Source organism: Spodoptera frugiperda, chromosome 15 (assembly GCF_023101765.2).
Source record: "Spodoptera frugiperda isolate SF20-4 chromosome 15, AGI-APGP_CSIRO_Sfru_2.0, whole genome shotgun sequence".
NCBI classification, from domain to species: Eukaryota; Metazoa; Arthropoda; class Insecta; order Lepidoptera; family Noctuidae; genus Spodoptera; species Spodoptera frugiperda.
The window spans coordinates 9,100,839-9,113,525 of NC_064226.1; the positions used below are offsets into that span (position 1 = coordinate 9,100,839).

Consider the following 12,687-nt stretch of genomic DNA (forward strand, 5'->3'; position numbering starts at 1 on the left):
CTTATGACCGCTGTCCTGTCACAGATATACAGTCAAAAAACTCAGCGGTTGTAATCTGGGACTCCGCAAAGAGGGGTCTCAGAGACCCCCGTAATAATCGCTAGCGAAACGTCAATCACACGAGGGTTGAAGCAAGGATGAAACTGAAGGGTTGGATTATAAGGGTCCAATTCTGAGAGGCAACAGGATTACTATTATTCAGGGCCACGGATGATGGCTTTAATTTACTTTTATTTAATATTCAATTACAGGTTGATTTTGTAAGTGTATTAAGGCTTTTGCAAAGGATTATAATGGACTTTCATCTTTGAATAAATGTTGTTTTGATAGAATTTCTATTTGTGGTCGGTAATGCCATAATACGTCGCTAATGTTGTATTGTACCTGCAATTTTAGAACTCGTTGTTGGTATTGACCAAATTTATACAAGCAATTATTTATTCTATGATTAAATCGTAGATTTATTTTAGAAACCCTTACTAAGCAGTTGTGCTGTTGTCGTGTGACTACTAGACTACAAGAAATAATGTTCTAAGTTTACGGCTTCTCCACCAGAAATGTGCTACGTGGCTATGCTACGAAGATGTAATAGTTAAGCTGTGAAACTATGTGACCTTTTCCACTGATACTAAGCTATGTAGCGAGGAAGATGCCCAGCCCGAGTAAGCGATGTTTCTATAGTAGGGAAGTCATCTACGCATTTCTTATATAAAATACTAGCTTTCCGCCCGCGGCTTCGCTCACGTGTAATTCGGTTATATATAGCGTTTTTTAATGATCTCGACAGTAGTTTCGACTGTGCGTTGTCTGTCAGTCAGTCACTCAGTAACGGAAGAGTTTTATATATATAGATAGCTTAGCTAAGTCCGTTTCCACCAATGCTAAGCTATGTATAGCAATGAATATGATTGATGAAAGCCAAATACATCCACAGCAACATAGCATAGCCTATCTCTGGTGAAAGGGTACCCTAATTGTTAGGATTAGTTAGTCCGAAACTCAATAAAACAATTGACGTCTAGTCGACTAGTAGCCGCCCTTTTACAGCATCAGCGCATGGCGTGGTCGACGTAGCTCAACCTAAACAGTATATATTCTAATATCAAGTAACATACAACATAATATGCGTTCTACGTCCACATGATACCATCATCCCTTGTCTAGCGCAAGGAAACGTAAATCTTTATCTAAAGTTGAAATTCTAGACACATTTATATGAAATCTGTCAGTTGTATAGAGATTCATGCTTGAGGCATTATTCAGGCATACGAGCCTAACATTCAGTAGGACTATTGTTTATCCTATATATTATAATGGCTTTAGGGAACCTGTCAGAGGTTTCTTTTTTATAAAGGTAAGATATGAGCTTAATATCAAATAGCTTTTTGTAAAATATCTGTATCTATCAGCTTTCTTGATGAAAATAATAATACATGTGTTATGCTGTAAATCTTAGAGTGAGTCTACGTATGACGAATGTGCCGCGAATGTGCACCTCACCAACGGCTCGCGAGCTGCACATTCGCCAGATGTGGACGCACCCTTAATTTTCTAGATTACATGACACAATTAACACACGATCAGATTGCATCAATTCCAGATTTAAAGTTATTATCAGCGTAATTACGTAAATGGATATAATCCTATTAATACCTAATTATTGTCCACACGAAACTAATACACATTAACGGGTTAATTCACAGATAATCCAGATTATAAACAAACTATGGGAAACAGATAACAGAGCGGCCATATTGTTCGAAATTCGAATGCATTCGACATGATACAGCGGAAAAAAGGAAAAAGTGTTTTGCTCATGATTTTTTGTGTCGAGATTTGTTACTAGATAAAAAAAATCCATTCGACTTCCTTAATTAATTACCGTTGATTGTGTGGAATTGTTGCGATACGGCCTATAGTCGGCCACTGCGGTTTTGTACAGGTTTTCCTTGACAACGAGGAAAAAGGGGCTCACTTACACGCAAGGTTGTTTTTTGAGAAAAAACCGACCCATTGGGGGTTAGAAAAATGAACTTGCCGGCTTTTGTCACACACTATTGAATGTTTTTCTTTTTTTTTTGTTGTGGCAACATTTTCGTTAGTTACTTACTTTTCTGTAGTAAACTTGATACTTAACAATTCACTTGAGTAATGTGTGCAGTTTAGTTCAATCAAATTTTCGTATAGTTTGACTGTTGATTTAGAAGATTTTCGATCAGTCACAAAACTGGGAATGTTATTTTAGTACTTTCAATTATTTCATAATATTTTCGAACAAAACCAATGATACGAAATTATCAACATATAGGTACTGAAATATAATTCCCGTTACAAAGTTGGCAGAGGCTCACCAAATCATATTGCCGCATTAATCTCATTTCGAGATAGCTGAATACTTATGCTACAATGGAAATAGCTATTGTTAATTAACAAAGCATAATATGTGGAAATTTGCATTCATTCAACTTAGCAAAAAATAATAATTTCATATTAAAATTAATATTTACCACACAAAGGGAAATAATTATAAAATAGTTATCACGCCACTAAATAGAATTAAGAATGCTTTTCCACCAGAGGTGTGCTATGCTACGTTGCTGTGTATGCATTTGGTATTCACCAATCATGTTCATTGGTATATATAGCTTAGCGCTGTTGAAAATGGACTCAACTAAGATATGTTTTTTATATGGAAAGATGCGTGCTATGGATGTGTGCAATGGATGGCTTCCCTACTATCAATACTATCAATACATCGCATACTCATGTTGCGCATCTTCCACGCACAGCTACTTTGCGGCGGCGCATCTTCATGACGCATCTTACTCGCACAGCTAAATAATAGTTAGTATCAGTGGAAACGATCGCATAATTTCTCAACTTAGCTATTATATCTTCGCAGCATAACTACATAGCACATCTCTGGTGGAAAAGCACCCTAACAGATACCACACAATGTTTACTAACATGCATAAATAAACCTTCTCGATCCCATTAATTTTATCTTTCCACACATTATTAAGTGCAGTCAAACATCAATCAATTTAATTGAAACATTGTTTGTGGGAAAATTCAGTTAAAACCGCTACCTGAATGCGGAACGCTAAAAATAAAATGAATAATTTAGGCTGACGGTCGTTATGTGAATTGCAAATCGAGCGAAAGATTGTATTTACGTGAAATTATTCAAGCAAATCTTTCCTAACGAATTGTTTGCTTGCTTCAAACTTTCCCAATTCCAATATACCTATTCAATTTTAAGGCATTTTATTCAATAAATTTTGATGGCTACGGCTACGTTTTTAAACATTATTCGTAAAAGAATTTAATTTTCAAAAAGTACGACGAAAACATCTTCGAGTTCTTTATGATCGACCGATAACGTTCAATGGACGAATTTTATAGCATTCATATTTTTAGCAATAAAGTACATCATATTATGGAGATTAAAACGGTGTATGAAAAATGGAATCTCCCTTAATAACTTTCCATAAACGGGAGTGCCTAAGTTTTTTTTCTGCATGAGAGAGCATTTCTAAGCGTGTTTATCGAAACAATCAGCTGGGAGAATATATGCGCAGAGTGGCAGACGGGGGCTCGGGGCTAAGTTGTGAATATATAAGCAGGTCTAGAGAGATAGTAGGATGCTCAGTTAAAGACAAAGGAATACGACACAAAGCTATTCCAAGCGAGTCGTCTGAATCTCTGGGGGTTTGTGGCCTGCGCTCGCAACGCTATGTTTTCGCTGTAACTCGCCTGTTGCTGTGAACGTGCCACGTAAATATTAAGAAAATTCAGCTGCAGTATTTTTACCGAACGCCGTCCATTCAGGAGCGCGACACAACAAACTCATTGTTTACTTTTTGTACATCTCCCACATTATGTAATGGAATAATTATGAACAACACTCTCATAACGTATCCCACTCTTTTATCCTATTTTTGCTGCACGAAATATTCCGTAAATGTTGGCCATTTTAAATTCTTTCGTCTCATTTTTCACCGTATTACACCCGGAGCTTCAGATTGTTTTATTATAAACTTTTTTTTAGAATGTGGGAGTTTTTGCATACCTGCCTCTGTTTTGTTCCGTATCATGAATTCATGAAACGAATTTTTTGCTTTTTAATTTTAAAAGCACTCCTAAAATTTTATGCTTTAAATAGGTACGAGTTTGTGTAATAATGCTCTCGTTTGTGTTTTTGTTTTAAACGGAAACGTGTACTTATGATAATAGGTAAAGTATACTGCAGGGTTTTATTTAATGAATAATAAAATTTAGAGTCAAATGACTTATGAAAACTGGTACTGTGTTGTGGTGGCACACAGGCTTTAAGTCAACTTCGTACACAAAGTGAGCGGCACATGATAGTGACGTGATGTTGTGATTTCATTCCAGCGTTATTGTTTTTCATTACATTCGTTATTGTGACTCGATATTTTGTTTACATTTCTCTTCATTGTGCTCCAATAGGGCCCAAAAGAATTATGTTGCCGTAAACACGAACAAATTTTAATAAACTCGCGATTCAATTTGTTATCTGTCCCTTTACACATTGTTTTACGAAAATCTAATCAAGCCGGCGAAAAACACAATAGGTTGAGTTTCGATATCTGTTAATTAAAATCAATCCTTTCTTTAAATCAATTTCGGTAACAATAATATGAGAACGTATTTTTTGTTACCGTTTCAATACACCGCGTTGGTTGATGTTTTTATTGAATTAACAACTTAACAATGTACGAATCATTCCGATCTAAGTACTTAAATAAATATTATTGAAAATATTTTAATAGGGAAATATTAGCCACGTATTTTTTATTTTCTTATGGAAACAAATACTTTCAGAGATATATCGATTTTGAAACATCTCGTGACCTCACTTCAGGTACATTTTATGCATAAAAATGACGCATTTGCTGCCACTCCTAAATTTAGATTCTTTTTATCTAAGTATAAGTACTGTTATCATATACAACAAAATGCAAAAATATCTGTCTTAAATATTTTCATTACATATCATAAAAACCGCTAAATAGATTTTTAATTTTCATACCCCGTCATCATCCCTTTTGTATACATACACATCGACTAAAATGATCAGAAAACTTCAATTGATCGTAACATAAAAGCCCTAAATTTTATGAAATATACAATGACATGAAGGCAGACTCATTATCGAAATATATATTAACGAAATTAAACATTAAAAATATAATAGCCACAAAGTATTTGAATATCCAAACGGGCCCATTAGTGTACAATAACGAAACAGACTAACTTTTAGTGCTACACCATAATTGTTTGGAAATTTCCAAGAAAAGTGGAACATTAATCCACCGCACGGAATACCAAAATGTAGGTTATACACGAAAGTAAATGATTCCGTCGAATTTATAATATAACGACAGCTAAATATCCGTACAGGAAATTAAATAGGAATCAGAACAAATCCCATTATAAAGTATCATCAATCACTAAATTCAACAGGAGTATGGGCCTGACTGCCGTGTGGAACATAAATACATAGGCGCACTTATACATACACAAGTTTCGTCATATCATTAATTTAGTTTGTGACACTTCCTGTATACGGCTTTAAAATATCAGCCGCTTTGTGTACTTCACTACCTTGTGTATAGTATCTTTATGTGCGTAGGTATAGATACTGAGTCGAACTAATGATGCACTAAATGATTTCTAATATCGTAGGAATACTGCAACGAATCTGTGCCTTAAATAAAATAGATAGCCACTAAATTCACAGTGAATACATTACAAATACATACAATATTTATGTAATACATGAACAGAATCGTTTTATAGTAAATATCTATTCCCAATTATTTTTTTCTGTTATAAAACATATTGTCAAACACAACAAAATATACTACTAGAAATATGGACTAATAAACTAAACTACGTACAAACTATTCCAGTCCTGTAACATGTGAAAAAATAGCTGGCACAAATCCACTGGAACCTCGTATGTTGCTTTAGTACCCTTTACCAAAAAAGATGGCTTCAATCCTAGCTCTGCGGATTCTAATTACTGAATTCTCATTTCTCTTTTTGCCAACAACGTCTACCAAAATAGATTCGTAAAGGTAGCCAGCCTATAGATTGACAAAACGGAGTGTTCTCGTTAGATTGCCATTTTTGAGCGTTTCCCTATATACAGTATGGAGTTACTCATATTTACTTAAATAAATAAAACTACAAGTATTACTAGTCTGCAGAAGCATAATACAACTAAATATTTCAACAAAAATGTAAAAATTAAAAATATAAGTTTTCAAACAAAATAAATAAGTATATTAACCCTGTATTAAATTCTGTATGAACCATCCATGTTCCTGGATCACAGAAAAGCTGTAATGTTGTAAATGCCGGCCTCATCTAGCTATTTGAAATATTGACGTGTGCACTTTTTGGCGTACATACTACCTCGAATTTTCGGAGTGAAAACTATCTCACTCTCACTCTCACTCTCACTCTCACTCTCACTCTCGCTCTCACTCTCACTCTCACTCTCACTCTCACTCTCACTCTCACTGTCACTCTCATTCTCACTCTCGCTCTCACTCTCACTCTCACTCTTAACTCTCACTCTCACTCTCACTCTCACTCTCACTCTCACTCTCACTCTCACTCTCACTCTCACTCTCACTCTCACTCTCACTCTCACTCTCACTCTCACTCTCACTCTCACTCTCACTCTCACTCTCATTCTCACTCTCACTCTCAATCTCACTCTCTCTCTCTCTCTCTCTCTCTCTCTCTCTCACACACTCTCACTCTCACTCTCTCTCTCACTCCCACACCCACTCCCACTATTTTTCTCCCGCCCTCAAATGCGTAACTTTTCATATTGTTGGGTTCCGCATCTAGTAACTCCCTTTTTATGGAGGGGAAAAACAACGTCTTCTTCGCCGGCTAGTCTAACCCACAAGGTAGTCAACAGCACCGAATCAGGCCAGCCCAACTGGGCCCCACTTGTGGTGATCTGATTGCTCTTAGGGGCTCGCACGATAATTCGGTTTTGAAATTTCGAAACTATTATTTAAATACATACAGTCGGGTAAAAATCCCACGAAACCAATAACTATGAACAGCAGAACAGAAATATACAAGGTTGGTGGCAAAAGTAATACCTAACTGTAAGATAAATTAATACTGAATACTGCATTCATCAATACTCCTACTTACGCCAACGTAGTAAATATAAATTCGTGACTATTAACAGTTTCCTTAAATAGAAAATGAAAATTCATTTCTATCATTTACAAAATAAAGACAAGTTTTGCATAATCTCAAATGAACGGTTATTGCCTTCTCAGAATCGCTGATTTACGGTAATACATTTAGAAATTAATTGATTTTCATTTTGCAAGGTAGCTGAAGGTTATTTGCTATTTATTTATTTGTTGAAGTTTTAATTGATATTGGCTTTAAAATAATATAGAACTGCTGATACAATGCTTTTAATAATTATGGATTAACTGGTGCATTCAACCCGACTTAGTAGTTAAGTATTGAAAATTAATTTGTGCAACAGAAGTTTTGCTAGACTACTATAATTGAATAAGATTTCTAGTTAAAAGTATTCGATGCTTAAATTGAGCAAAGCAGCGCTTTTTACCCGACTGCGCCAGAAGGAGGGTTATGTTTTTCGAGTGTATGTATGTATGTATGTATGTATGTATGTATGTATGTATGTATGTATGTATGTATGTATGTATGTATAATTGTTTGGCACGCTCTGCAGCCTAAACGGCTTGATGGATTTTGACTTGAGAGGTGTCGTTAGATTCGTATTTACTGTGAGAGTGACACTGGATATATCAAAATTAAAAAAAAAACAAAATGGCGGATTTTTGGCGCCAAATTCGAATATTTCTCACTCTCTAGCCTAAACGGCTTGACGGATTTTGACTTGAGAGGTGTCGTTAGATTCGTATTTACTGTGAGAGTGACACTGGATATATAAAAATAATAAAAAAACAAAATGGCGGATTTTTGGCGCCAAATTCGAATATTGCTCACTCTCTAGCCTGAACGACTCGATGGATTTCCGCTTTATAGGGGTCGTTTGATTCGTATTTACTGTCAGAGTGACACTAGATATATCAAAATGAAAAAATAATAAAACTAAAAATAAATAAATAAAAAAAGTAATTTAAAAACTAAAAAACCCGACTGCGTTTCTTTATAATATTAAAATGAAAAAACCCTAAAACAAGAAAGTAATCGTAAAATTTAAGCAGTCGGGACCCATTCTAGAAAGCAAGCCGTATGTGCCCTCACAAAGTCTTTATATTTAGAATGGGTCCCGACTGCTTAAATTTTACGATTACTTTCTTGTTTTAGGGTTTTTTCATTTTAATATTATAAAGAAACGCAGTCGGGTTTTTTAGTTTTTTAAATTACTTTTTTTATTAATTTAGTAAATGCTATTAATACGGGAACAGATTCGCATGGACTTTAGAGAAAAATAGCTAATCATATCATCTTTTTATAATTAGTATCGAGAGACATACTAAATTAACTAAAAGTTACGGTTTACTCACGTACATTAATGGAGAAAAGCTAGTTCTAGTACTAGTTTCCTACACTGTAGGCTATTTTTATTTATTTAATTTTTTTTGGGCTGCGCACGCTGTGCACGATGAAGAATCCCTCTGTAACTCGAAACTAGTAGACCAAAAGCTCTCCATTCATGTACGTGAGTAAAACCGTGACTTTTAGTTAATCATATCATATAAGCATATTGTCTAATTATTTGACTTTTTTGACGGAGATCTCTCTAATTTCTCATCCATGATCACAATACCAGTCAGCAATATGCTACTATTATATAAACACACAAAAAAAACATATGCACGCTTTTCAACCACGAATACTCCGCCTACACAACAAATACCTATTCATTCCCCAATCACGCTGTTTTTAAACCAGTCCAGTGGCTCTTTAGATGATTGCCATTCGGCCGACCAACCTCGAATAGCTCGTTTTATTTGGTTTATGTAACAATTAAAGAGGCAAATAGCTGAAAGGGTTCAGCATACAACGTAATGTTAGCCATTTGGGAACCTAAATTAAGCTTCAGTCCTTCCTACGTTCGCAAAATAAATTATGTTTAATTTACCAATGTTTCGACAGTTCGTGGTAAATTAATTTCTGTAAACTTACCTAGAAATGTAATTTAGTTTTTTTAGTTCATACTATTCGTAATTAAAAAGCCCACTGGCCATGTTCTTAGTATTTTGTTTAATGAAAAAATAGTTTTATTACGGGTGCCGCGTAGGTTCGGATTATTTTCACCTAATGTTACTTAATTTTAAGTTATTTTGAAATAAAGTAACTTGGAACCAAATCCTATATTAAACAATAAGAATCGAGAACAAACGCATAATTAGTTTTTTTATTGGTGTAAAAGTTTGAGTGAAATTACCCGATTTTACGGTATTGTATTGTAATAACGAAATTGGTAGAATCTGTGTGATTGTGATTTTTAGGATATAGTTTTGTTTTTATTGGAGTTAGTACACTAGGAAAGAAATTGTTTTTACGTTACAACAAAGATATATACACAATCCGCAGCACGCAAAATAAGTGTAGGGATGGTCTCGTCACAGATTTAAAGTATAAGTCTTCCACGAATAAGGGTTACAACCTTCCTAGAAAAAAATCTTTCACCTCCAAATATACCTCCACTTCAATACAAGGGTCGTGAGTCAATAATAAAATCTGTATTCCAATCTGATATAGGATTACTAACCACTGAATAGAGTATATATTATTATCTTTTTATTTTTTGTAGAGAATAATTGATCACCTAATGGTAAGTGATTAGTATCATACCAACGACACCCATAACACCCGTGGAGGTACAAGTGCGTTGCTGGCTAATTTAGTGACTGTCTCGTTGGTCAAGTGGTGAAAAGCGAGTGCTGGGCAGAAGGCCTTAGGTTCGATTCCCGGATTGGCAAGCAAAGTATTACTCGGCTTTTTAGACTTTTCACAAATCCATCAATAGTTCGTCTGAAATTGTGGTCGGTATATGGCAATAGGCTCACCCCCTATAAAGAACTTATAATACGAGCAAGAATCACACACTTCAAAATTAATTAATCATTTTTTTATTAACAGCACACAGAGACATGTAAATGAATTGAAATTCCACCACAACTGACTTGCATTGGAGAAATGAGTTCCAACACAGTATGTGTGCGTTCTAATCAATAATGCATAGTTCGCAGTGTAGCGACGATAGGAAATGTATTGAAATGTTCTCTTAAGGGTTTGTGCAGACGAGAGATTTTTTTTCCGACTGAGTTGACTAACTTGTATCACGGTGTACTGTTACTTTCTCTTCGTGCGTTATTAAATACAGCTGATACTGTCAAAAGGTTATATTTTATTATATTATACCACCGCCTCCTTCACTCTTTCCATGGGTGGTGTAAGAGTCGACTAAGGAGCTAAATATTTTACAGAGATCTGAGACCTTATTACCAGTGCGAATGAACCAACCAATCAAAACTCTGAACGCGCTCTCGTTTCGTTTTTACACTCACCATACCCCATATGAACCACGGGTATCTGATATCAACAGCCCATATTACTTACCTCTACATCTCTTCCCCTTCCCTCACTGGGATAGCCTTGTATCACTCTTGGACTCCATTTATTGCCTCCTCTTATTAAGTGGCCTGATGATCGTAAATCCAAAAAAAATGACACCATTAGAAGAAGAAGCTGACTTTGAAGTAGAGAGTTGAGAAAACTTTCTAAAGTCTTGATTGGATTTTTATCCTATCTTAACATTGCTCGTCTACGCAGGCTCTACGGCTGATTAATGTGCCTCAGGCGGTAGAGGTGTTGCTGTTTTATCATGTAAATCTACAATTGATATTACAATAGTACGGAATACATATATTAACAGGTTAATAAGAAAACTATGTACAGTTACCATTTTTATGCTTCCAGAGTTAGATAAATTATCATAAATTGTACCGTTAATCTAACGTTATTATTTAATAGTTCTTTGACTTTAAAACAGACTTTTCCTAAACATAATATGAAAGAATGCAAATAGTTTACACTTAAAATTTATTAAGTGGTAAGTAATGTTCAAAAAGTATCAACTTACTTTACAAAACAATAGTTTCTTCAAAAGTAAGCAATTTCATCAGACATACGTGTCGCATAACTGTTAGTTTTTTAAAATTAATACCTGTATAATACTAAATAAACTAATGACAATCATGACCATAATGGACTCAAAAAAAACTGAACTTGTGTATGCTAAGTAATTATTTTAACACTAGTTTCTGATAAGTATCCCATCACCCAAGTCAGCTCATATTCTTTTTGTTCACCAAATTTTATCAACATCCGTACAAGTAGTTTCAGTGTGATTGACGGACAAAAATTCAAACATTCAAAAAGCAAATAATATTAGTATGATTGAAACAGTAAACATCAAGGTCAAAACCAAGTCTCAATCAGACACACAAATATCAAATGAATAGAAATCAATAGTAGAAGACAGTTAATAACCAAACACACTTGGGATGAGACCCGACCATTAATATCACCTGCTAACTACCATAGTGGCCCAAACTAACCATACTTCAACAAACTTAACTATCCACAAGAGGCTTAAAGTATCAATCAGGGATCTAACTGTTAACTAAAGTTTCTTTGCCGCAATGATGTTAGGACAAACCTATTTATAAACTTATAATGTAGAATTACAGGACTAGGAAAATAGATCTCGCTACATTCATCATCATTATATGACCTTCTTTTTCATATTTTCTTATCTTTAATATTGCATAACATTCTACATTACCAGCTGTGATACGTATTAAGTTAGCAATTAATACTTATTTACAAAATACAGATTCATCTGAAAGGTTTGATTCAATCCTTTGTAAGTACAATGAGCGCTTCTTATAAAAAATGTAGGAGAGCCACGATTCGACACGAATCGACCGGAGTGATTCCACGGCCTTGCAGAAAATTGACGTGAAACAACATTTTCATTGTGTTTCGTTTTGTGAGTGAGGTTACCGGAGGCCCGACCAGAGCCCCAATCTCCCCAATTTTCAAATCCCCAACAATTCTCAAATCGCATCTAGTGTTTCGGGTGTCTGTGAGCGGCGTTGATAGCTTACCATTAGGTGATCAGCCTGCACGTTTACCGGCTTATCTCATAAAAAAAAATAATAAACACTTCAATTTCATTGATTGATAAATAAGAATGAAGTAAAAATTTGAAAAATATAGAATTTAACAAGGTTATTACTTCTGACGAATTAAAATTTTAACATACACACCATCTGTATTACGCAGTAGCAATCTTGACTGGTCAGATGTGAATGCCATATTTTGATAAATAAATATGAAAGATCACGTAAAATATATTCAAAAATGTAGAAGTAGTATATCAAGTATACAGGACACGTAAAGGTTTCTGCTTAAAATTGAGAAGTCGTTAGCATTTTCAAGATATGTTTTATGATAACATCAAATTCGGTGTGTTGTTAAGAGATTATAACATTTTATTTATTTATTTCAGGCTCCATGGGTCCATATTAAATATTATAAACGAATACATTAAACCCTATAAATATGTATTATAAACACATTAATATCCTAGTCCCATCTGAAAGAAAT

At 34.6% G+C, this 12,687-nt stretch overlaps 1 long non-coding RNA gene across 1 annotated transcript; it reads left to right on the top strand.

Annotated features, from left to right (window-relative positions):
- Window positions 1-7,636: 7,636 nt before the first annotated feature.
- Window positions 7,637-7,976, top strand: LOC126911453 (uncharacterized). Its single transcript, XR_007705993.1, has 2 exons — window positions 7,637-7,800; window positions 7,944-7,976. It is a non-coding gene; the product is annotated as an uncharacterized LOC126911453 (long non-coding RNA).
- The last annotated feature ends 4,711 nt before the right edge of the window (window positions 7,977-12,687 follow it).